The sequence below is a fragment of the Agelaius phoeniceus genome, chromosome 2 (genome assembly GCF_051311805.1).
Source record: "Agelaius phoeniceus isolate bAgePho1 chromosome 2, bAgePho1.hap1, whole genome shotgun sequence".
In the NCBI taxonomy this organism is placed as follows: Eukaryota; Metazoa; Chordata; class Aves; order Passeriformes; family Icteridae; genus Agelaius; species Agelaius phoeniceus.
Window position 1 is genome coordinate 62198784 of NC_135266.1, and position 24787 is coordinate 62223570.

At 39.1% G+C, this 24787-nt stretch overlaps 1 protein-coding gene across 5 annotated transcripts in view; it reads right to left on the reverse strand.

The window, feature by feature from the left end:
* The window catches only part of TSC22D1 (TSC22 domain family member 1), a 91059-nt gene that overhangs the window by 28627 nt on the left and 37645 nt on the right, over positions 1–24787 (reverse strand). For 2 of the 5 annotated variants that reach the window (XR_013180909.1, XR_013180910.1), the window contains 2 exons: positions 24368–24550; positions 21288–23403 (listed from right to left, as the gene is read on the reverse strand). The exons of 2 other annotated variants lie outside the window; for them this stretch is intronic. The gene's annotated coding sequence lies outside the window, so the exon portion shown is untranslated. Of the gene's footprint in view, positions 1–21287; positions 23404–24367; positions 24619–24787 lie in introns of those variants that run through there. One more of the 5 variants, XR_013180908.1, reaches the window with a different exon arrangement.

Below are 24787 nucleotides of genomic sequence, written 5' to 3' on the forward strand. Positions count from 1 at the left end.
GCCGCGCCCGCGCCGCCGCTGCGAGCGGAACGCGCCACCGCACCCGCGCTATCGCCGCCTCGCTCCACCGTGTCCTGCGGAGCGGCCCTCCCTCCCACCCCGCACAGGACGCGGCTGGGGAGGGAAACATCCCATTCCATCCCTCCCGGAGCCGCCGAGCCGCGGGCGGAGCCCGCACGGCCGCCCGGAAAGCGACACCGCCCCGCTACGGCCGCCAGAGAGCGCTGCGGGCCCGGGCGCCGCCACCACAGGGCCCGGCCCAGGGACCCTCCCCGTGCGGGCCCCGAGCCGCGCTTGGCGCCACGGCGCACCTGCTGCAGATAAATAACTACACACATAAACCGTGAGACACGCACACAGAACTGCACGCAGCGGTCCAGGCTCCCCCTCCTTCCTCCCTACAGAAAACGGCTTTATCTCCCGGAAAACAGCCTGAGAACGGAGGCACAACGACTCAGCTATCTGGCCTTCACCCACAGCGATAACGGCTAAGCGCACTGGCACAGGAATATCTCAGCTTTACACAGAGACTGGGTATATAAATAAGAGCATCAGAGCAGACAAAACCCGACTGACAGTGAAAGGCAGTTTGGTGGATGTCGGTGGAGCACAGCCGGATATGGGAAACCACGGCTTGCACATCTATTCCCAGTTACTGTGCATCACCCTAGGCCTGGGCCACATGCCGCTTATACATCTCCTTCTGTTACTATAGTCCCACTGCATAGAGAGAGTGCCAGGGGAAAGATCACAGGGACAGAGTCCTACCAAAATTCTGAGAGAGGGAGCCTTTACACTGAGACATGTTCCCACCAGCAACTCGTCTCTCTGACTGCCCTGAGAAGGAGGTGCCTCCAGAACACTGTAACAACCCCACTACCACTACCAGCCTCTTCCCCAGGGCATCTACTGGCCATAGACACTCTCTACACTTTCAGGTCTAAAAAGACCTTGGAGCCAAAACCTCTGTTGGTTTTTCCCTCTAATCAAATATTTCAGGCTGTGTGCACGCAGGAGAAGCCCAGAAAAATCTCCCTGGTGCTGCACATACAGGGAGCCAGCACAACTCTGATTGCTGGACCCTGCTAGTGAATGGAAGCAAAAAGAGACAGGGATCTGAATCAGACTGAGCACACAATGTTTTTCTTGGGAGAGTAACCTGCAGAACGCCACAGCAGACAGGCTGCAGTATACCAGACTTGCCAATTCAAATCAAGCTAAAGTAACACAGTCCCCTCCCCTCAGTCCTCTCATCAGCAAAAAAGCCACAGGCAAGGGTAGCAAGATACTGGTGTCACACCAGAAAATCTACACTTCATGAGAAAGGGGAAAAATGACAATTTCAATTTATGGTGGCATAATGTATAAGAGATGTGGTTTTTTGTTTTCCTTTCCAAACACTGAATTGACATTATATTTAAGAAACCTCCTCTTTTCCCCCACTGTAAAGCCATTGTCATTTCTCAGACTGAAGCAATCCTTTTATCAATTGGATTACCAGACTCCCTCTTATGTTTTCCTGAAAACTCCCCAAAATTTAGTCCTTTCTATTGCTAGGAGGTCATTAGCCAGTCCACAAAAAATGCATGCCCACAGCATGGCAGCTTTATTGAGAAGGGACTCATCCTTTGGGCCAGCCTCACAGCATTTGACAGGAAATAAAAACAATCCAAAGGGTGGTTTTAGCAGAAGCTGCCAAAGGGTCATTGCACTCTCACCTCCAACCTAGTCCAACTTTGGTAGTTGGTGGTTACCTGCAAGCAAATACTAAATCAGTGAGATGCTGTGCACTCAAATCCTGCCACTGTTCCCAGGGATACCACAAGAAACAAGCCCTTGCTGAACCTAGCTTAAGAAAATACACACAAGTAAGTGTGGGTATGTACACAGCACACACAAGTGAGGCTTTATTTCAGAAACACAGACTTTAGAGTCTTCATTTTCAAGACTTTTTACTGCTAGAATACATTTACAAATCGGGTTTTATGGGGTTTTTTTAGCATTTCTTTATGAAAAATGTGAAGCTTAAAGAGAGTGTACTTCTCTGTGCAACCATTTTCAGTGTTGGTGAACATGCAGCCTAGTGTTTTTCCTTTTTATGAACACACAAAACACTTGAAGGTATTGTTGTTTGGTTTTTTCCTTCCTTGTTTTTTTACTGTTTGTTTGTTTTAACAGAGCATCAGCCAACATGGCACAGACTTGTTCTTCAACTGCCAAAAGCATCACTAGTATAAAAGTGATGTCAGCACTGTTTGGTTAGTAACACTGGCCTTCCCTCTGAACAGGCAGAACATACACATTGCCAGGTCAAGCATTAATGGAAACTATTGTTAGTTTTCTTAGCCCAGTAGTGTGAAAGCTTGTAAGACAAAACAACATAAAAAAAAAATCTGGATTCACCTCAAACAATCACTCCAACTCACATGAAGATCCATATGTTCAGAAACTCAAGTGACTGAAGAAACAGCAAAGGTAACCACAAAAAAAGGGATCAAGCCTTGATTTTTTTTGCACTCCTCCACTTCACCTTCTCCCTCACTAACTTACCTAAACCTGCACTAGAACATAGTATTTCACAGAAAAAGATGTGCCTGCAATATTGTGAACTCAATGAAAAACAGGTACTTTATGCAACCTACTCTTCCAAATTTAGTATTGAATCAACTGTCATAACAGGATTTGATACAAGACTCTGAATCTTTTGTTACTGTGCCAACCTGGAGTTTTGTCTACTATGGTAGTTTCAATACAGCACGTAGACTCCACAAGTTATCTGATCAAACCCAAATGTATACTTTTAAATTATCAAAGCAATGTTTTATTCAATTATTTCACTGAATCATCATAGCTTTCTTGAAGTATCAAGTTCTTTTAACTCTTTACTTCACAAAAAAGTGAAGCAGGCAGTGAGTTTTCTTTATGAGAAAAATCTCTGCAAATGGACCTTTGCCAGGATGCATAGGGAAGAATACTGATGGGCAATTCTTATTTAACCAAATGTCTACTGCTATAGGTTTTACAAGTCCAAGAATTGAAAGTTTCTGCCTTCAACATATGTGAACAAATAATAACACGGCAAGTCCAATAAAATGAAAAAAACACTGAAAACAAGTAGGTAAAATATAAGACTTCAAAACCACTTAGTTAAGTATAATACAGGTATTACCAACCACAAAGTAACAGAAAAAACCAATTAGACTGGAAGAGTCCTTTGGCTTCCATCTAGTTCAACCTCCTGTTTGTGAGGCTGCCTTCTGAAGCAATGGTACAAGAACAGACAGAACCCAAAGCTCATGAGCACCACTACCCTGACAGACCACCACAAGTTGGAAGGTGCCACCCAAAAGACTCAGCTTTAGGAATGCTGAAGAGCTGTGAACAGAACTGGTGCAAACTTCATATGGACCTTGAAATTCAGACCAACAAAGACACACATTTATGATCCTCCCACCCTCAACTAAAACAGCACAAGTTATTTTCTGGAACAGCAGAAAGGAAAAGAGTAGAGTATCCAAAGAACCAATAATCAATTTCCAAAATATTACAGCTCTAGGATATGAGAACCAGGAGAAACTGTATGGCTCATCAAAAGTAGAGTTACAAAAGTACAGCAGGCAACTCATCAGAACATGCCTTATATTAAGCTGTGTTTGAAAAATTACTTCAGCTATTTGGTTTCTGCACTCCTAGCTGGAGAGCAAACCAGAATCTCAGCTCTCTACAAGCAGTAACATTTAGTATGTCACATTTATTTTCTTGTGACAGTTTAAGGTAAGAGACCACACTGGCCTGAAAAATAAAACACAACTCTCCTCCCTCATGGATGCTTTTAAGGAGGAAGGTCTCATACCCTCAGACTTCTACTGGCAAAGGTGATCAAGGCAACAGGCAAAGACAGCAAGAAACTCAGTACACGAAACCTTTTCATAAATGCCTAAATTGCATTTGAACTGGGGCAGGAGGGGTATCAAAGGGAGAAATGACAGTGAAAACACCACCAAATACATCACACAGAAGGCAACAGGTTTTGTAGTACTGTCCCAGATGAAGCCCTGCTCTCTGCCTTGCAAATGTAAATAAGACTAGGTCCTAGCTCCAAAGCACCCTGAAACCTGAAGAATTCTACACAACAACTGTATCACTAGATTGTGCTAATTAGATCCAATTACATATTTAAAAACAACGGTCACAAACAGTTATGTTGTAATTAGGTATGATATCATGATCCAGGCTGCAGACAGCACTGAAAGAAGGCCGTATCCAAACTGACAAGAGAGATGCTATCTAAAAAATAACCCCAGAGACTGATCCAAAACATTCATACCAAGTAGAATTCATTTAAAAAATGCCACATCTGTAAAACATACATATACATAATATCACAAAAAAAGAACCCCTTAAAACACAGGCAAGAATTAGCTACTTTAGTCTTAAGTTAAAAACACGCCTATGAATCTGTACAAGTTTTAAATGCTTTGGTGCTGTTCTGTAATACTCGAATGACCACCTTCACAAAGCTCATCACCTGTGTAGCTTGGGACTGCTTTCTAATTTATCACTCTGAACCACTGTTTCAGTCCAAGTGTTGCCTGAATTAAACCACTATTAGCAGTTTGTTAAAGTTCAAAGACATATATTTAATTAGTAACTCAGTGGGCACAGCTCCATACAATCACAAGTCAAAAGCAAAATACAGCAGAAAAGGAGAACAGAAACATCAGAGATGTAGAAATCAACATTGCTATTACTACAAGAGGAAAAAAAAGCAAGCAGGTTTACATGAAGACTGTAAGTGAACTGGAGATGTATCTTAGCCTTACATCATCCCATTTAACATTATTCTCAAAACATCTGTGTTACAGAAGTACAATATTAAGTGGTTTTGAAGTCTCTTATGACCAGTTACTTTTTTTCTGCACTCACTGCCAACACTAAACACACCTTTCTATACTATAGCTTCCAATAGTTAAAATGTTCCAAAAACTTGACGGTCACAAAGTTATGATGGAATTTTCCTTTTTTTTTTTTTTTTTTTCCAGAAGTTGTACTCTAGACTGAGGTCTAACAGCAAGGTTAGACATGCTGGAAATGTTTGCAATACATGTTTGCTGAGGTTAAGAATAGCCCAAAGATAAGCAGTTGCCTAAACTTGGCAGTTATGAGCTGGGACTCTACACAGGCACAAAACATTCTTCTGATGCTCAGACTCATTTGTTCTCAAACACTGACTGTCCTGGCTCCAAAGCCATACAAAAGTTTAATGAGGTGACAATCCCCTGCTGTCACAAAGTTTTGAGATATTCAGGTCACAGAAAAAAAAAAAGAAAAAAAGTAACAAACCATGGGTAATTTGACACAACAGGAACTCACTGAAGAGAATTAGATAATAGGTGCTGGGACTTGGGTTTTTCCCATCACCAAGATAAAAATCTTATTTTCTTCCCAACACTAAATGAGAAGCTCACACTTGGTATCAGAAAACATGTGTATATTTGATCTCTGAATCTTGGGTAGAATTTAAAGAAAACCTCTGATAAAACATTCTTTTCAGGGGAGTCACAGTTATTTCTTCCCCAAAGCTTTCAGAAACCTGAAGCATCTTAAGGCAGTCTTACCTTTATATGCATCCATGTAAAACTAAACTTGAAGGAGAAGGCTAGTGCAGAAAGGAGAGTTTTAACAAAGCATGTAATGTTATCCATGGCAATTAAGTCTGCCTTCCATCAGCAATAATGCCATATTAAATCTCCCTCCATTAACAGCATAGAATTTCCCATATTTGTCAGAATTACATATTTTGCAAACTTAGCATTATTTGATCTTACATGCATTCTGTACCATTTCTCTTGAAGCCACTGTCATATACTGAAAAAATAAAGTCAAGCAGCAATAATTCTCCCAGCCCCTAGAACTTGTCATCTTGTCTGCAGTAACACATGGGTTTGTTTTTTTTTGTTTTTTTTTTTTTTGTTTTTTTTTAACATTCCACTTTGGAAAATGAAGACTATTGAATGCCTTGTTTTTTACCAGTAGAGCCTAGAATAGAGTCACTATTTCTATTTAAAATTTGATTAAATAACACTCATAAACACCTTGAATTCAGACACTCTAACAGTAACTTCAGTAAGAGTAATTGTACCTGCCTGCTCTGGAATTGTTTTATTTAACACCAGTTAGCATAACGTGTAAGGGTCCACTAAGTTCAAATGATGCCCTATTAGGAAGCTGCACTGAATCATTTTTCAGCCAATTTTAACTGAACAAAACTTTTCCCTAGAACTGGTCATCAGTTTCTGAAAGCAAATAAGGCACAATCACGGACAGATCCTTCATCTAAATTAGTCAGATACTAAAATATTTCATATTCTTTCTTTTCATCACAGATTCTTACTAGGAAGTACCCAGATTTCCATCCATTTTAAAGGCAAAACCAGAAACAATGGTATTTTGGTCCCTGAAAATGTAAGAGATGTCTACATTCAGTAAAACAGCTCTGCTTCACAACAGCCTGCAGAACCATTGCAATGCCATTACATTGCACAATCACTAAGAAAATGGAATTTCCAGATTGAAAAAAGGACAGGCACAACAATCTGGATATTTCCTCATCACATGTAATGGACAAAAATTATATGATAACAATTTAGACTAAAACTTTACATCAATAACTGTCCCCATGTCTGTGCACAGAAGACAGCTTTTTCAATCTTTTCTAAAATAGCTTTGTCCCAGAATTAGCTTTCCATGAAACGTTCCCCTACCTATTAAAGCATACTACCACTATAAATACCTACTGGAATAAAGTGTTAAATAAATCATAAAGGCTTAATGGAAGACTTGTTTTCTTCCTTGGATTGACTCCCAAACTAGCCATAATCAACAGTATGATCCTCAAATATTAGTAATTAGTAATATTAATAAAAATGCTAACAAAAGCCACAAAAATTAAGAAAAAGCTTACCAATCAGGCAGAATAAATATTCAAAATATACCACAACACAGGAAAGCATCATAAACACACCAAAAAAAATATATATAGCTTGAAAAATCTCAAAATATTTTTATTCCTTTCTTATCCTAAATGACATGGAAAAAGAGAACTTCAGCTTCTCTCCCCTCCATGTCATGGGAAAGAAGTTCTATGTTTTCATCTTCATAATTACTAGTTTTATCTTTTGTGAACTACAGTCACCTATTTCCAACTGAAACCAATGCATTTATTACTAACTTAAGCAAGGAGGATTTGGACTTCAAGTCATTAAGGATTTCAGAAATATAGGTTGGATGATCTATAATTAGCATTCCTGATGATTTAAACAGGGTTTGATGATTACTAAATTCATCATCTTTAAATAAACACTTCTGACTCAGCATCAGCAAAATAGAGACATTTTCATCAACTAATTTAGCCTAAGACTTTTTGGCAAACAAGAATAGGAAAGAACCAACAGCTTTATAAGATCAGTGAAGGCAGGAATAGACATGCAACTATGTTAACAAGTAGAAGGGAAAATATTATCATGAATCCAGAATCACTGCAGACATTTGTTCCCATACCCCAGTGTTTTGCATTTTAAAGTGACTAATCAGAAAGCAGACACTACATAGACAAGAAAAAAGTCCTTATCTAAGTATTCAGGTAAGTGACCTACCCTTTTTAAATTATGATTAAATACTAACACACGTTAGAAGTCAAGCTGTATCTTGTAGAAGCTCACAGAACATAATATGGAAAACATTTATTTCAGTACTTAGTGGTCAAAGAGGATGAAGCTAATGACTTCTGAATCAAAGTTTTAATCCTATAACAGAGCCACAGTATTCAGTTGCCAGTGACTTCTCAGGAAGCCACCTGCTAAGTGAGCCAGGAAACAAAACAAAAGCGCTGTGGACCCATAATGGAAGAATGCACAAAGGCTGAAAGAAAATGTGCCCATTATAATCCTCAGCAAACAAACAAAAACCAAAATCAGGTACCACAATTATTTCATCAGTTCACTGTTGTTCAGAACTCAGACCTTCCCACAGCTCTCAAAGATCTGACCCATATTTAACAGCCAGAGCCAGAACATCACAGGTCATCTTAACTGCAAAATCTTGTTTCCAATACAATGGTGTCACACAAGGCTGAGTGTCAGTCTTTCTAAATTCTCACACAAGGATCTGTTCAAGGACAAATATAATCCTTTACACTAGATAATTGATAATACACATACCCACAATAATTAATTGCAGTAGAACATGAATCATTTTGCATATCAGGTCTTGAACTCTGTTTTGCCTACAGACTCCTTAGAAACTTGGTTTGCATAACATGTTCTTTCCAAAATATTCCTCTGCTGAAATTAGTAAGTAAAAAAGCCAAACAAACAGATAAAGATAAGGCACTTCTAGTTTTCAAAAACTTGTCCAAATTCTTTTATTTTAAGTTCAGCAGAGGACTCTTCCTTCCATTTTCATGATGCAGGCATTCCAACCTACATATTTTGAATGAACTCACTCATTCTTTCCAGATTCAGTAACCCCCTCAGCTTTTATATATTGCATTAACTTACTCCACATTAAGATATCAGAGACCTTCAACTCTCTTTTTACTGTGTTACATCAGTCTTCAGCCACTGGGCTACATACCATTCCCCAAACAGCACAAGCCATGCTGATTTTTTACCAGTATGTACTTTGTATGAAGCAAACCATTCCTCATTTTCCCCCTACATCAGTTGCTTTAAAATAGATGAGACATTAGAATGATGCCAAATGTCTAATGTGAGCTTCTTCAGAGGTCTGAGCTCATTTTAAGAACAAAATAAACAAAAAGGGGACAGGTGTATCAGGGTACAAGAATATGGCTGAATATACTATCAACCTATTTACACAGTGCCCGTGACATTTTGAAAGAGCCTTGCAGCACAGTATCTGAAGCTTCACAGAGCACAACAGCATCAAACATTTATTCTCAGGATTGCTTCAAGGAGCTTTTCACTTTTCCTGGTTTTCTGTATCAAGATTGTTGAGTTGTTTTTTGTTTTTTTTTTACTGATAGCTATTTCCTCCAGCCAAATAGGTGGCTGAGAGAATTTACCAAAGAATTTTTTTAAAACTTGTCAACTTTCATAAGTTGTTTTATATTACTAAGTAACAGCTTAAATATCTAGAGGGTTTTATGAATGATGGCTTTCCTTCAGATGAAGTTTCCTAAATCATTCCAGAGAAACTTATTGTATAGTTAATACGATTTGCAACCTCTGCTAAATCAAAATAGAGAACTATCCCAGAAAAGGGAGACACTTAAATATGTGCTGCTTGTATGGATTTTGCTTTAGGGTACACATGCATAGAAAAGTTTTCAAGGTCAGATCTAGGACCCATAGAAAAGGTTTCAAGGTCAGATCTGAGTTTGCCTAAGCTGTCTCAAAACAAAGTGCAACAGTAATAAATAAATGACAATGTACTACCAAAAAGATTTCATTAACAGTCTGAAAAGTAGAGATCTAGCAGGGGAACAATGCTGCCCAACACCATATGACACACTTATAAGCTGTATTTTAAACCAGATTTTATATTCTAAATTGTATATATGTTCTAAATTAGTTATAAATGGTGTACGCTCAGACTTCTGACTTTCTGTAAGGCCCCGCATCTGTGAGTCTTTACATTGAAATTATTTCCCATTATACTACAATTTCTCTTACGTGTTTCACCAGCACAGTACATTTGAAAATTTACTTCAGGAAATACTGATTCCAGTTATCTCAGATGATCATTTTGAGTTTTGATAAGGAGAGATTTCTCCAAGAGCCTTGGCACCTTTTCTCAGACCCACAGCCCTTGAGCAGCAGCTGCTGAATCCAGCAGCCCAACAGAGGCACCACAGCCCCAGCTCCCCACACCAAGGTCTGGCCTGGTAGTGAAGCTGAGCACAGTTCCCCCCAGGCACACACAAAACACGTGCACAGCACACACACGTCTGGCAACACAGGTCACTGCAAACTCAGCACTTGGGTAAATAGAGTCGGCACCAACATCCTCTTCCCGCTGCTTGTTACTGGGGTGAAAGTCCATTAGGAGACAGCACACACACGTGCACACGCACCCAGAGAGTAACTGGCCTTGTGACTGGCCTTGGGCTCACTCACAGTTTGCCCAGCAGCCGGGTCTGCCCAGCTAGCAGCACAGGGCACACCAGCCACCCTGGCCCACCCCAGGTGCTGGTACTGAGACCCCCTCACAAACATACACTCATTACAGAGCCCTCTGGGATGTGGCCTTGCAGCCTCTCCACCCAGCAGCTGGCCCCCAGAGCCTCCCGTTACTTCATGCACAAATACACACACTAACGGGGGTCTCAGCCACACCCCAGTCTCTGCAGCACTTGGCCTGCACTCCCAGCTCCTGCACTGCATCATACAGATGCACACAGGTTTTTTTCTGGACTTCATGGCCACTGCCAAGTCTCCTCTCCTGCTTCACTGTCCTCAGTCATCACACCCCACGCACACCCCCTCACCTGCCCCCACCCCGTGGGCCCTTGAGACCTATGGTCAGACTCGAGCTGCTGGCACTGAGACCCCCTATAGGCACACACACAAATTGAGCCCCTTACACAATCAAGCAATTAGAGTTTAATGAGACTGCACTGATGAGGCCAGGGCATGGCCTCACAAACATCCTGAGCAGCCACCTGCTTACACACAAGCAGCTACCTTTGCTCCTCTATTTTACCCATGATTCATTCCCCACAAAGTCACCGATCCCTCCTTTCCTCAACCTTTTCCCTTCCCCAAACATCCCATCTGAGCTGGGTTCTTACCTGCATCTACTCCCTTCCAGTCTGCAAGCTGGCCTCTGTTAACTCAAGTGTCTGCCACCCAGGTCCCCAAGGGCTGATAATCTCCAGTGACAGCCCTGGCAGGAGCCAGGTCAGGGGGCTCATTTCTCTGACAAGGTTACCGGGTTCCCCCACCCACTGCCGTGCCTCGGGGCTTTGCTGTGCACACGGAGACAAGCCTTTTAAGCACATAACCTATCACCCTTAGTATTTCCAGCCTGAACATCCAAAGCCATTACAAGAGTATTTATCAAAGCCATGAAAATAACATTTCAAAGTTCAAAGCTAGTGTATTTGGAAAACCATCATGTTCACCACTTGTTTCAGTTTGTGGGGGTTTAGATTAAAAAACACAGGCATATAATTTATCAGGTTTACTCATTCAAGTTGTTGCTCTTAAGTGTCAGGTGCTGGCTCATGTGTAATCCTAATAAACGTTTTCCAACAGTTATCAGGACACTTAAGTAATACAAAAAGCACCACATACCTTGTTGACCGTATCGTATTATATTTGCTTTATAAACACTCATGACTGTTAATGTTATTGCTAAGCAACTGGATGATCTACTATGCAGTATTTGCATAGCACTGTCTATCAGCAAATAAATGACTTTCAACTCTTTTGGTAGACAATTCACAGAATTACACACCTAACTAACACCGAACAGGTTTTTTAAAACGTACGATATATTATCCAAATCACTGGATGACAAAAACTCATTCACCACTAGCATTTAAGAAATTTGAACTGTAAAGAGATTAAAAAATATGGGAGGTTTGGGTTGTATAGGAGATGAGAGGAAAGCTGAAGTTTTAATTAGACAGCAGCTCAGCAAGGCAGAACTAGAACTGCAGACATCATCTGGAATTCATGAAACACCATTTTATGCTTAGAAGGTGAGAGAACTCATCACTTCTTACCTAGTGGTTACAGTAGCTGCAAAATGCAAATCTGTTCACATACAGAAAAAGAGAGTTAGTCAGAAGAAAAAGAATTAATTAGAAAATGGAAGAGGAACAGACAAAGAGGAAGCAGGGCTGGGTTTTTATGTTAGGAGTAAAAAGCTGTCCCCTTCCACTGCTTCCTACATATTGCCTTCTCCAGTAAACCTGTGCTCTCCTTCACCAGTACACAGGGTGATAGCTCTTTCAGATCCTTCTTCCATTTTCTCTGAAAAGGACATGTTTTATTTGAATCAAAACCTCACTATTTCCAAACTATTTGATCTCAATGACATAATGTACAACAAAGGTCAAACATATAGCAAGCCAGCATACAGTTTTACATGCCCCATTCTTCCATGCAGAAGCATCATCTCACTTCAATGGTCTAAGCAGCCATACACCAGCTGAACAGCAGCAGGAGGAGCTCACATATTCCCGTTTGTCAGGTCAAAACAGTGGGTAATTTTACAACTACTCCACAAGAGACACATTAAAATAGACAGATGAATGACAGGAATTTGGAGCAGTGGGCATGACTACAAAAATTCTGATTACCGAGTGTCTGGAACTGAATGCTCTACTAGCTAGAGAAACATCCAAATATTAGTTAGGCAGGTTTTCTAAACATGGAGCTCCAAAAAGTCTATGGCCACCCACACAGCCATATGCTTAGGTTATACCAGACATCCCTAACTAACTGCTTTATTTTTTGGTTTGATCTTTCCCTCATGATTATTAATTTCCTACCTGTACTATTACCAGAGAAGCTGTTAGTATCACTGTTTGCAGCCTAAAGCTCAACACAGACATAAGCACAAGAATCCTCACACTAGAGGATAAGATAACAGATTTAAGCTGCTTTTGCAAAAACATCGACCTCTTAGCATAGTTTGGGAAGGTCCTAGGACAGAGAATCTCCTTTCTATATTAAACGTCAGAGAGGAAGTTTCAGTTTGCTTGCAAAGTCAACAATAAAACAGCTGGGGCAGAGGGAGGAAGAAGTGACAAGAACAATGTCCTACCCACCAAGTGGAAGTGGGCTGCCAAAACAGAAGAATATTACTACCCTTTTAAAAAGGAAAAAAACTTCCAGGGCAATGCTCCTAAAATTGTGGCTATCAGCAAGAATCAGAATTAGAAAGAGTAAGTTTGAAGAGAAAGGACAACTCCCTACCTCTCCAGCCCTACATGCACTGCTCATTAACAAAAACACATTCCAAGCAGAATAATAGCTTCTTCAGGTTAAATACTTTTATAAAACAATACACATGTAGTATGTATATAATGGCATTACCTGGCATCAAACAGACCTAAAGTCTCTGTGGATAACGGACTATACTTCAATTCTGTCTCTGGGTTAAAATGTAAGATATTCTAGAGACTACATCTTTGAATTTTGAATCTTTTTCCAGGGAAAGTCAGAAGGAAGTGATACAAGACAGACAGAAGCTTTTAAGTACATTATATACGCTTACTCAGATTTACAGTCATGGGTTTTTAAATCCTATAATAAACCTACATTATATTTCAATATAACAGTAAAAGAGAATGGAAACAAAGCTCCCACCATCAGTGTCAATGGAGAACTACTCACATACTGATAGACTAGGATACCTTTAGAATTTGAATGTGATAGCATCACATTTGTGCAAGTTTAATGCCATTATCAAAATAACAAGTTGGACCAAAATTATTGCTAAGTCCTGACACATCCAATTATGCTGAAACTTGAGTATCACCATGATAACATGAAGGCATGAGAAGAGGCCTTTCATGAAATTATCTTTAGATAGATGCAGTAGATATGCACGGCCTAAAATCCTCAGAGGGAAATATTACTGAAAAAAGAGAATGTTGTCAATTTCTGTGATGATGATATCAGAGAAACACAAACTTTAAAACTGTCAAACTGCTGAGATTTCAGCACTCAGATTACAGAGGAAATGACTGACCACCAAGAGTCTGTTACATCAACATTATTTTAATTACTCTTTGTGCAGACTCTCCTCTCAGGTAAAATCATGAGTATGGTACTTGGTCCAAAGTATATGTATGACGGAAGGAAAAAAATCTTTATGGCTCAGAGGCCATTTCCTATACTGACTTACACTTTCAATCCTACTTTAAAGGCCATCAGTAAGACAGCAGTAGATTTATTCAGTAAATTGTGATTCCTTTGTTGTAACAACTAACCTGTTAAGAACTTTTAGTTGGTCTACATAACATCAAAATAACCCTTAGGAAAAGGACTGGTCAAACCCAAGAACTCAGATGTGTGTTAGCATAATTCAAAAGTTACAACCAAGCTGTGTAACATTGTCATGCAACTGCATGAGCAGAAATCATTTATTTCTGCATGTGAAGCACCATCTGCAAGTAATAAACTTCTCTATCTTATTCTGGCATCCAGAAACATGACTAATGGCCTTTCACACTAAAGATACACAGCTGGAGAGGGTGCCAAGATAAACCTGGAGTACTTGTGTTTATTGTACAAAGTCTTACACAATTGTTAAGAGTTCCCAGGAACTCGGCCTCTCCTGAAGTCTGTGTCTTCTCCCTACACACACACACCCCCCAACCACAACATCTATTCTAACATGCTGTAACAAATAGGTTTAGTATAATCCAAAACCTGTTAATATGCCCCAGATCTCCAGGTGAGATGTTAGAACAGAACCAGCAGGATTGCTCAACAGAGCATCTGGGGGAAAAGCGCTGTCCTATGCACTGCCATCCTTCCAAGCAACAGCAATGCTAATTAAGCACATGGTTAGAGTCAGAAGGTACCCCATAATTTGCAAGGCATACAACAGGTGACTATATCAACCAGGAATGCCAGCATGTCCTTCAAGGGTACATCAACTCACAACAGCATAAATCAAAATGAGTCCTAAGAGGTTAAGATGCCACAAGTTGGTAACAGTGTTGGATAGCGTCTGTCTATCTATGAGCACCACAACATTTCCAAGAAATTCAGCAGACACCTCTCAAGGAGGCTGCCCTGCAGTAACAGGTCCTCTGTTAAAGCCATACAGAATTCGTTTATGTCTTCCCCACAGAGCACTCAATGATTCTTGTGGGTCACTTCCTACTTGGAATGTTCTACAATTCCATGAAATTAAGAGTGGTATTAATGAATCCTCTTGAATTCTTAGATGAATGTAAGATCTTTTTATGAAAAATCTTTTTACAGATGGCCTCAGAACTAAAAAGCACCTTCTAAAAACAGAAATCTTTAGTTCATGCTCTTCAGCATTTGAAACTACTTCTAAAGCATAAGGATTTAAATGTATTTTCTCCTCCAGTGGGACTTTTGGTCTTAATCTTATACACCATTATGGTTGTAACTGAGAAATACTTGAAGTCCACCATATCTAAAGTTTAGAAAGCATGGAAAAATTAGGTTGTAGGTCATGTTATTTCAGTACCATCTAGCAGACATGACTCCCACCTTCCTCAAGCCCTAGCCCACTTTATTTCAAGTTTCACTGAACTAGCACTCAGGTACTAAGCCACAGGAGTGGCAAAGCCACCTCTTGCCTAGTAAATCTAGCATGGTTTAATAAAACAGGAAAATCCCTTCTAAAAACCACATTTACAGAGCAAGGCTTACACAAACTCATTTAAAACCTTCCTCTTTAAACAAGTTAGTAACATACCTGTTTTTCAATACTACAACAGCTACCATGAGCAAGCAAATCCAGCAACCTAATTTCTGTGAACTCCAGTTTAAGACTGAGGACTAAAACCACCAAAAACTTCAAATAGTTTAGAAATTCACACTGCTTACATAAGCTAGCTCTTTAACTTGTAATGCACATCAGTGACCACTAAAACCACATTAATACTTTATTTAAAAATGAAAGAATTAACTGACTTAATGCCTTTTTAATCAGTCTGTGCTCAGCATTTAAACCTTACCGCCCTTACTGGTCAAGAGCATTCAGGTCAAGTCAAAAAATCAGCACATAGGAGTAACAAAAGATGGCAAAAAAAGCTTTGATAGCCCTATGTAGTGACAGAGAGACACCACTGCTGCAGAGGGTGATCACTGCTCCTTGTGGGGACAAATCCCTTTGATTATACATTAATGCTGAATCATCAAAAACTAGATAATTGCAGTACAATAACACTGCTTTGAAAAGCTGGGGGAAAGTTATTTTAAAGCCCATGGTACTTAATTATTAGAGGCTGGGTTTGATAGTCTTTAAAATCAAATGGAAGAAATATAAATTCTGAATTCCCAAAGCTGTTTACAAAAATTATATTCCACACCAACTTGCTCTAGCTGTAGAAATAGACATCGCTATGGATCTGTTTATATACAGACATATAATCCCATTTCCACAGACAAAATAGATCCAGCACTCCAATTTATTTTTACAAGCTGCAGGAGCTTGGAGTTCACACAAATTCATTTTTTTAATTTACTAAGCACTTAAAAAGATACCAAAAAGTAATGGGTTTGGAGCTGAAGAAAACAATATCCTCTCTCACTAAGTGACCTCACTTTAAAAGTAATCATCTGCATCTTTAACCCAACCTCCTTATGACCACTGGAATTGCTTCCCCAGAATACTCAGAGAACTCATTATCTTAGTGTGTTTTTTTGAAAGCAGTCATGTTAGCTGCTTTAGTTTGAGCTTCTTTGGGGTTTAGCTTTCATTTTAAAGGTCAGTACAAATGCCTAGTGCCATGAAGCAGTTCTTTAATAAGATAGCTGTATTTAATTGACCACTTCTATATACAAGATCACAATGTTTATTAAAAAAAACACTAAAAATACATACCTCGTTCCCATATCTGTAAGAATGTTTTCATTTAGCAAAAGGCTAACAAACTCACAGGTGAAGCTGTCACTAACAGCACAGTAAAAAAAAACAACATATAAACATTCAAATATTTAACAAAAAAAAAAATCTTTCTATTGTCTTCAGATGAAGAAGACACTATTACAAACATAGCCAAAAAAAGGTCAGTGTGCTAAGACAGCAACTAGGCAACAAGGGCAGAGGGCTTATTAAAAAATGGTGGTCTTCACTAACAAAGCTTCACACCATTCACAGGTACAAATTATTCCTTTCTAAACCACCTCAAACTGGGAGGAAAAAACCCAGAAACCAACAGAGTACAGTCCCCAATCTCTGAAGGTAATTGTTTTTGTCATGTTAAGAAGAGATATTGTATCACATATTACACCATACTTTATACTACAGGTCCCAAAATTCTACCTTAGGGGGACTTCTCTGCCATAGCAAAATCCTTGAATGACAGACTATGCTTAAGACAGAATTTTGAGGGAACAATCTTTAACTTTAGGTGCAAATGAGGAATTGACATTCATTTGGGGTGTAAATAAAATCCCTTGTCTTATAAAACAAATTAGTTATGTTTGTACTGAAACACCATCCAATGGTCTCATGTCATAAGCAAAGTCTCCTTCTTGGCATAGAGAGAAAAAGGAGAAAATAATTACATCCTGCATTTTATACAGACTAAGCTGAAGTTTAGGTTTGAGGGAGTAGGTGGAAACAGCATTTACATCATGTTACAGTCACTGTAATTTTAGGTTGAAAGGTAAATTCCGACATTTTGATACAGGGTGAGGCTTTATTGATATTAATGTACTTTGTAAATTAAATAATGGATCACATTAAAAACAATTTATTTTCCAGGCTTATCTAACCTGCATGGATTCTCCAAATTGTGGAAGGAGTTTGCCAAGTAAATAAACCTCTTAATTGTGTCAGAAATTAATGAGCAAACACAGGAGCAAAGAAGGGGGAATAAATATAGGGCTTTAGCAGTTCTATAGTATTTTTTTTAGGTAGTGCAGTAAAAAAATCCTTCAGGCAGCAAGAATACCTGCCTCACAGAGAGCCAGTTACTACATGATTTATTCCAGTGAAGTCCACATAAAAACAAAGTTCCAAAAAGTAACAAGTTGAGAATAAGTGAATGCTACAGGTCAATCAAACTGATGAGATTTTTCACTAAACCAAAGGATTACACAATGTGGTTCTCAAACATCTCCAATATAATTCTGTATTCTGTACTAAGAACCAAACAGGAACAGCTAGTCAAGCCCATAACATCTTGCATGTACTTTGGTGTTTACAGAACAGCAGAAAGGAGAATTTCTTTAGGAAAAATGTACTCCAATTCAAAAAAGCAGGCCAGATTTTGAAACAGCAGGCGCTTTAGGAGGGACACAAAACAGATGGCAGTTCAGGGTGACAAAATGTGGCAATACAAACCATTCACTGCTTAAGAGCAATGGCAAGTGAGGATCCGAGACTTATCTCATCCATTCATATGTGGTGCTAAAGCCTGGAGAAAAAATGCTGAACTGGCAAATTTGTATAGAATGAACAAGGAGCACAGACAGCCTTTGTATCATTATTACACTGTCATCAGAATTACAGTTTTTTAAAAGTCTTTGAAGGAGGCAGAAAATTAATCTGAAACAGTAACTTGAGTTCAACTACAAGCAGGAATTTGGGTGTTAATGTTGCCTGGAGAGACAAGCAAAATGCCCTGTAGCTTCAGTACTGCCACTGGAAGCACTGGTTTGACTGCTAGCACAGGAGATACAGTCAGATCTTCCAAGTAGCATATCTTTTTGGAGAATGATGTGAAGACTGACATGGGAAGAGAAGCTTTTATTCTCTGAACAAATGTAGCATTACTGTTCATTGTTTTCAAGCTGCTTAATTAAAAAACCCAACAGTTCTGAGCTAGTTAAAAAGGAAGTATCAAAGATTAGTGTACTCATTGAAAAGGGATAAATGGGAAAAATCTCCAGAACAGATGCAAGCATAGGGAATAGCTAAAAACTTATTATAAAATTTAGCAGTAATACAAGGGAACAGATACTGGCTTTTGATGAATAGCACATTCTTGTTTTTATCACCACTCTTAATTTATTAGGAAAGAAACTAATGTAAGTTATTTCTTTGAATATCCTTAGTCCTATGTTCTTCTCAATTTTTTGACGTGTTCCTCATTTCAAGCAGCTGCAAGTGTTGCAGATATAAAAGGTCTTAAAAAGCTACAGAAGAATAAATGTACAAGTCCATAAGCCCTTCTAACTTGTCCCTGCTTTCTTCCCCTTAAAAAAAGCTGCAGCATCAACTCAGGTTTCAGACACCACTATGTGATAAACACAACTAGTGCCTGAGGCACAATAAAGCTTCAATTCAGCACTTATACTCTATTATACACCAGAGAACCTAACCACACAAGCTATAAATCTATGAGTCCAGACTTTTCTATCATTACCTATAGAGGGGAAAAAAGACTTAACTGCTTCAAGTGATTTTCTGTCAAGTCTACTGCCTGTTAAGGGAGAGCTCCTACATTAGCTAGCTGCTTCTAAGTCCAGTTCCTGTGCTGTTCCAGTATCCAACTAAGCTTCAATTTCATTGTAATCCTGAAATCACCCAGGAATATTCCATCTGTACATAGCAGCTGTGCTGATGTCAGCTGTTCTTCATTTACTCTTACACACTTCCATCTGATTTCATCTCTCCATTGTTTATATATGTACACAAAGATTTTGCAAATCAATTTTTCATGCTTTCTCATCTAATACAAAGTGCTACCAGAGACCAGGAAACCATTTTTAGTTCAAAAAAATGGTTCAAATTTTACTATTCTGAAAAGTTCTAAACACATCAGCAGTAGGTATGTGGAAATTCCTCTGAAACATTCAAATGGATAAGGACGCTTTAATGTGAGCTCTAAAGTAATTCCATCCAATGATGAAACTTCAGTTTAAGTCAGGACAAAGTTATAGTTTGGGAAAATCTATATAAATCACATTTCTATCTTTGAAGGCCAATTATGATCTCATTAAATCAATTTATAACCATACAAGTTGTTATTTATTTAAAAGTTATTTTCTTCAGAATGACAGGTGATATCTTAACCTGAATCTGGCAAGAGGAGGTCAGATACTGGTATGGTTACAATTGTTGAAGTAGTTACCCAGAAGAAAACCACCAAAAGCCACATACCTCCTTAACTGTGCAACCTCCTACAACCCTTTCTCAAGATATTTTATCTTGCCCCCATGAAAGTGACACCCATCTGTGCAAGGTACAATTTCTTCACTTACTGTTTTTTAACACCAGGCTAAAACCTACGCATTTTCCTGTCCTCCACTTTTTCAGTACATGGAAAAAACAAGAAATGTCACTTTCTACTAGGGAGAAAGCAAAGCCACTCATGTGAGAGCAACCAAGGGAACAAAACAATACAATACAGAACAGTTCAGGAGAACAGTAAACTTATATTCTTAAAAAAAATTAGCAAGTGATCAGGGAAGTGTCACTGTCATCAGCAAAAGAATCACAGACTTAATATTGTCTTTAAACTGACAACCCAAGTTAAATAGTAAAACAGCAATTCCTGCAACAACCCACCAACTCACCTCACGTTGCTGACATCAACTTACGGACCTGTCCTAGGAGCCGTGCAGTCGTCAATTCTTCTCAAAGTCCATGCAACAAACAAAACTGGAATGGTTCAACCATTAGTCACCACTGCTTGCAAAAAATGCCTTTTTCCAGCTGTCAGTTAAAAACACTTTTTCTAAATTTACCCCTAAATCACATTCATTCTTTCGAGACTCAAGGATGCTTTCATGTCTGATAAACCAAGGTATAAGCCTACTTTCCTCAATTAAAGAAAGATCTGAAAAATATTTTTAACACTGTTACCTGCTCAAATCCCCACATCCTGCAAACTGGACTTAAAGAAATCCAACTTAAATAACACCATTGCTGAAGGAACAAGTCTGGCTTACAGAAATCACATTAAATTGTTCATGTTTTGTTACCCACCTCCTCAGTATAAAGCAAGGGAATACAAACCCCCCAGAACCTATGCTCTTTAGTCCACTTTCTTGTTTATAAAATCAAAATAATTTTCTGGCTTACAAAAATAACATTTTTTGATACATCTCCCTTCCTGAAACTAAACTGACAAAGCATCTCTCACACAAATGACAAGTTTAGCTCTGGCTGAAGTAGCAACATCAGCAAGAATTTCCCCCAAATTTCCTGATCTTCGCAGGGTATTTCCTCAAAGCATCCTGTAATAGAGAGTGAGCTGCAGCATAAGCCACAAAGAGTGGACATAAGGTGAAAAGAAGAAAGCAAAACTTTCAAGTTAAACAAGACAGCTCCTCTGGGACAGGCAAAACAGTGTCAAAAGCCAGGATTTTATTAACTGGCTATGAAACAATTATGAGGGGCTGGTATCTGGTCAAGAAGACGTAAAGGATCACGTGAAGTGAGTTAGGTAGCTCAAATACTCAAAAGAAATCTTTAAGAGAATAGAAAGAGGAAAAACAGGCCTGTTTTTTGAAATTCTGTTAGAACCAGGCATTAAAAACCTCTGAAATCATAAAGTGTTTTTCCACATTTCCTGGCATTCCAGAGTTTGTCAGAGGAGTCACTCGATACATACACTTATGGCAAGTACAATATAAACAAGAAGAAAATTGTTTCAGGTATCTTTATTATTTAGTAACACAAAGGCATGAGTTATTGTTCTAAGGATGTATCAAGAACCCAAGATTCCAACTGTAAAACTCAGAGCATGAGAAACATGCTAACACTACGGTGATAAGACAAATATCAAAATACTGACTGTAGAATTCCAACAGGCTTTTTAGTTTAGTTTTTTCTTTTGTTTTGGTGGTTTTGTTTCCTAATTGTGATGGGGAGGAGTAAAGCCATTTTAAAAACTGAGACAGTAACATAAACAGGTCTCAGTGCCTGTTTCATAAGTATTTGACAGTCCTAAATTTACCTACTACAGAACAAAATGACCAAAAACTGTGGCTGAGGCAAGTATAAGTAAACCTATTAAGGCACAAAGGATATCAGACCTCAAATGGACTAGAAATTTGAAAAACAGGTATTTTCAACTAAAAGCACTGCTGGCACAAAACTCTAGTCACAGTCTAGTTAGAATTCATTTCTGAGACCCACAGATCTTCAGCTATTAATGTCTAGATTACTTCTGTCCAGTATACAATTCATGTCTACATCTGTAGCAACTGCTCGATTTTAAGTTCATCACATACATATTTCCACATATTATAATAGGATTGAATTTGATACATTAAACTGATTTTTTTTTAAAGTTAACAAGTGTTACTGTGCTTGCATAGTTTAACACAGGCATGTGACTATCAGTTCTCTAAAAATACCGGGTTATAAATTCAGCACTTTACTCAATAACCACAGAAGCACCAAGATAAACAAGTTTGATAATCACAGCAAAATAAGATATTAAAAAGCCATCCAACAGAAAGCCAATTTCAGAAAGTCCAGTGAAAATGGCCCACTACATAAGTATGTACTTAAACAGCACCATCTGAACAATTATTTTTAGAATGTACTAGGACTGCAGTGCATTGCAGAATAGTAAGAAGTGACAACTGCCGTGAAGCAGTAGCCTCAGGGCTATGTTAAAACTATTGAATAATTTAAATAAGCTGGTGAATTTAACAAAAGATCTAGGCATTAGTTAAAAAATAATGTTTTGTGGCAACTGATTTAAGAAATTAATTGGATTCAAGTATAAGCATCTGGCTAGTTTACTTCAACTGCCAGAAGCAGAAAACAGAAAAACGTAAGTGCTCTTCACCTACTGCCAGAGGGGTCTGGTACACCCTCCTGCCTCCTATTCTCACACTCAGCTTCAGAACAAAACTTTCCCCTTTCCTAATCTGAACATTAGAACTAAGCCCCATTCTTCAGAACTAATTTCCTATAGTGAGAACAACACAAGTGCACAGGCATGTGTGTGCTGTTCGCTACTGCCAAACAGAAGGTTTTTATTTGAGATCTTAGAAGACATTTAATTAAGTTTGACTACAGAATCCCTTAGGGGGAACGATTAAAAGCTTTCTGCTTTCTAACAAACAACTTCTCACTCTTAAAGAAAAATCTAAGATTTTCCCTTTTATAGCTCTCAACAGTTCCAACACACTTTTTTGTGACACAAAGCCACAGGAAACCTCAAAAGATACACTACTTCCCATATTGCCCATTGTGACATTTTGGCTCAAATTTATTTTTTAAGTAAACCCAGCAAGGTAGAAGTCTAAATACCATTTTCACAAGAACCTTTATTATTTCTAATGATTTTAATGTAAGTAGAAAAGGCTTTACAAATATAACAGTCTGAACCACAGCAGAACCCTGTTTCACAGATTCACGTGGCATCTCCTATGCAAGGGACAGCAAGACCCGACCACATTTTTAGACCTGTACACTCTTAATCTTGGATTTATTGACTTGATCTTCAGATAGGAAGATGCCAGGTTTAGGTTTTATAAAGGATATCTATATGACATTGTAACAAGAGGACCATGGGAGGCCAAACACATTTCCTAAAGCACAATGCATTACAAGTAATTTTCTGCCTAGGCCTCCATTTCTAGGGTGGTTCTGTGTGATGGAAAAAGGAGCCATTTCTTTCCCAATCCCATTTTTTTGCCAGGAGATCCTGCTTAGAGAAGGCCAAGATCCAAACCCAGTCATCTTCCAGCAACATAAGATCTTCTGCTGAAGGCTTGTGATGCAGTATTAAGGTTAGAAGGTGTCCTGAAGCAATTTGGAGGGAATGAAGAGGGAGAGAGAGTCACAAGATGCATCAAAGTAATAATGCATGTAACATAGTTCCAAATGACTTCAACTCAGCACGAAAGAGGAACTGGTAAAATCTCCTTAGAATTTCATTGCCAGTTTTCAAGTGATTTCTTTTGCTAAAAATCGAAAAGGAATTTAGAATAAACTTCCCATGCCAGCAATGACATAGCTGGAAAAAGAAAGGTCTGACTGTGGGCTACCGATGTTTGCAAGGAAGAGGCTGTTGCTCTGCACAGCATGAAGCGAGAAAGGCAGAATTTACCTGAGCTGATTCGCTTTCTCTGGGCCTGAGGGATTGCTGATCATGTGGGCTAGCAGCACATCCCTTTAATCAGAGTATTTCAGTCTATTTCCTTCACATGGACAAAAGAACAGGACTTTACAAACCCAGCAGCCACAGGCTCCTCTAAAGGAAGAAACGTATTTATGTGTTTAGAACGGGGAAACTTTTTCAGTGCTGGCAATCACGTCAGATTTCAAACCCATTTGATGATCTCTGCCTTACTGCACATTCAAACCTAGCAGGAGTGTAAAGAGACAGGGAGGAGATGAAAACTGTGTGGCTATGGACCATACACAATCACTGGCCTTATCTTGGCTCCAGCCACCAGTTTCTGCTCTTGACTTAGTTTGCCGTCTAGAGAAGGGTCACACCAAGAATGTCATTAGTGCTTCACAGAACTGAAGTACAAATATGACCCATGGACAGGAAGCTTACACAGAGGCATTCTTTCCAAGTGCCCAGAACATTTTTCTCCTCTCTCTCTCCCCAACACTTTTTCTTTACAATGTTCACACTCTTTCCCTCTCTCAGCTTAGAGGGAGAAGACAACATCAACAAAAAAAAAATGCATAGAGAAACAGCATAAAGTCATCCTTCACACCTCAGCGGATGGCAGTTCAAAGGGGCCCTACCTACCTGCAACCCTGTCGTTTGCTTCAAGAACTGTTTGCCCAAGGAAAAAGAGACGAGCAAATCCTGGAAGCAGATCCTTCCCCAAAGGAAGTTTCTTTCTGAGTCTGCAACCTGGAGCTTTTGCTTGAGACTCTGAGCGGATTCTTTCTTCAAACTCTCACACTGGTTCTTTACTTTTGTGGGCAGCTGGAAAAAGAATGAAGCCGTAGGCTGAGGCAGGGACTCCATACTTCCAGGGTAGGGAGGCAGAAAGACTGGAGGGGAAGGAAAAGTGCTAGTTGGTAACTTCTTGAATAATGATCTGTATTCCCTCATTTTCTGCCACACAGAGACATACACATAGTCACTGCAATAGGGGAGGATGACAAGAGATGAGTACTAGTACATGCAGTTTTTTTCATGCTCTGATGCCAAAAAAAACCA